Below are 2,779 nucleotides of genomic sequence, written 5' to 3'. Positions count from 1 at the left end.
TGTGTGTGCTTGAGGTCCTCTGAAAACATCTTTTAGAATTAATTAAAATGTTTAGCTTTATCATCTTATATAGTTTTTCACGTAAAACTATCATTTTAAATTAGTATACAATATAAAATAATTCATCATACATAAATAAAATTGTCCCTTCTTCATAAAACTATTCTCCTTGTCCTTCTTCAACCATATCTAGACCCCCTTGACCCCCAAATCTTCTGGTATTTTCTCATACACACATTTATGTCTGCTTTATGCATGAGNCAACCATGCAATATTTTCTTTCCCTTCCACATAATACATTTTCATGTTTCTGGCCACATTGCTCCAGACATCTTATTTCTTTCAACATAGAACTCTCCATCTTTAAAACAAACACACACATGAACACACACACACACACACACACACACACACACAATTGTTTTTAAAAAAACATGTTAGGAAAACATCTCTTCATCCTGGATAGCCTTCTTCAATGGACAAATCAAAGATATGATTATTCATAAATGATCTTGATGAACCAATTCATGTACTAGGCTACAAAAGTATGGTTGACTCAACCATACATATAAGAACATAGTTGACTCCCTAACAGCTGCATTACTGAAAGGTCTTATCCAGTGTGGAAAACAACTTGCTCCTAGCACCTACATAGTGTCCCTCCTTCAGTTAACCTTACACATCCTGTATATACTGATATCTCCCAAGACCACTTGCAGGTATTTTTTTTTCCTTTAAGTCAGTACTCTATTTTTCCAAACATGTCATCTGTCCTATTACTACTTGTGTGAAATTCCATGGTCTGTAATGAATTATGTTGGAATTTTGATGGGAATTGTGTCAAATATTTAGATTGCTTTTGGTAAGCTTCCAGTTTCCTATGCCATGAGCATGGGAGATCCTTTCAGCTTCTTATATTTTCTTCAATTTCTTTCTTCTTGTCATACAGGTCTTTCACTTAATCAGTATTTATATGGAATTCATATCAGCCTTCCATCCTCCTTGTAATTATTAATAGTTAACTACATATACATCTCTGAGAAAGAACATGGAATCATGATCCCTAATAGCTATAGAAACCTTTAACTGCTGATGAATCTTGGGGAGGTTTGATGTATCACCTAACTTGTTTTGTTTTGTTTGTTTGTTTGTTTTTCTGTTCCAACATGAAGCCCAAAGTACCACTATCTTGAGTTTCTTTGGATTTAGGATTGTAACTTTTTTTTTTTTATTCTTTAGTTTCTTACAACTTTCATGGTCAAGAAACTCATTACAGAATCTTTAAGATATAACCTGATTCAGGTGTAATGATTGGAATATGGTTTTCCATGTATGACATAAATATTGTCCTCTTAAATTATAAACAGTTATGCTAACATGAAGGATAATTGCATAAGATTGTGCCCATTTACTTATGGATAGAGGGGGGGAGGACTCATGAATCTATTCCCTTCCCCCAATGGTAAGGAGGCAGTTAACAGTTCTTTGAGTCAGGGCTCCATGATGATTCATTCTTCCCCAAGATTTATAGGCAGTTAACAGTTTCTATGGGAATCAAGAGTCATGAGTCCTTGCACCTACCCAAAAGCATATAGGCAGTTAAAAGTTAACAGTCACAAGGAGAGAACAGTCACAAGGAGAGAAGGCTCATGAAGACTTAACACCTCTACCAAGACTTCTATACAGTTAAGAGTTTCTGTGACAAAGGTACTGAAAGACCATACCTGTTCCCTAACATATAGAGACCATTATCAGTTCCTATGGGGAGATCGTTCATGAGGCCATTTACCACTCCATCTTCACCATGCTTTTTCCCTTCTGCTGTGTTAAAGCTGAGACAGTAAGATTGTATTCTAACATGTCTGTTTTACTCTTTGTCTACTCACAATTTCTGCTAAATCAATTTCTAAGCTCATGTGGCCACACTCATCCCCAATGATATATAGTATATAGACAGTTAACAGTGCCCAGAGATGAAGGGGGGTTTTTGTGGGAGTGTTCTTCACTATGTGTGTGGAGTGTGTGTGTGTGTGTGTGTGTTATTCACTGGCAGAATTACACATAAATTACCCATGATAAGTAGACTTTTACCCATACATCTATGAATAACCATAACTAAAATTACTATTTTATCAAACTAAGTTTGAATGGAATTATTTCTTGAGTATATCAAGAGTTCCTGAAGTAAATAGAGATTTATGAAGATCCCCAGGAAGTGATCTCACAGTATTTCATTGCCTGATGTGAAGGATGACAAGAGCAATGAAGATTTTGAGATGACCCTTTTGTATTATTTCTGCTCGTGTGACAGGACATGCAACTGAAGCTAAGCCGTCTGAGGATAGAATGTCTTGATGGCTACCCTGACACAGCTGTCTGTCTTCTATGTGTGGCATGGGTTAAGATAATTTCTCTCTGCTATGGTAGTTCATTTTCCTTGCCATGGGTGAAAAAAACATGCATGTGACTGTAGCTGATATCCATGAAGGGAGATGTCTGTGGGGGAAAGCCCAGAGTACCTATTTTTTCTCTACAAATTGTGGAGCTACAAAGTTCCTTCATGAATGGGGTGTATTACAAATGTGAAATTAGCCCCTAAGCTATTGATTGACTGTTTTTGAATATAAGTAGTATAGAACAGTGTTAAAAATGGTTCAACATCTTTTCACGTGTTTCTCAGCCATTCAGTATTCCTCAGGTGAGATTTCTTTGTTTAGCTCTTAGTCCCACTTTTCAATGGGGTTATTTGATTTTCTGGAATCCACCTTCTTGAGTTCTT

This window comes from Mus caroli, chromosome X (genome assembly GCF_900094665.2).
Source record: "Mus caroli chromosome X, CAROLI_EIJ_v1.1, whole genome shotgun sequence".
Classification (NCBI taxonomy): domain Eukaryota; kingdom Metazoa; phylum Chordata; class Mammalia; order Rodentia; family Muridae; genus Mus; species Mus caroli.
This window is presented reverse-complemented; position numbering follows the sequence as displayed.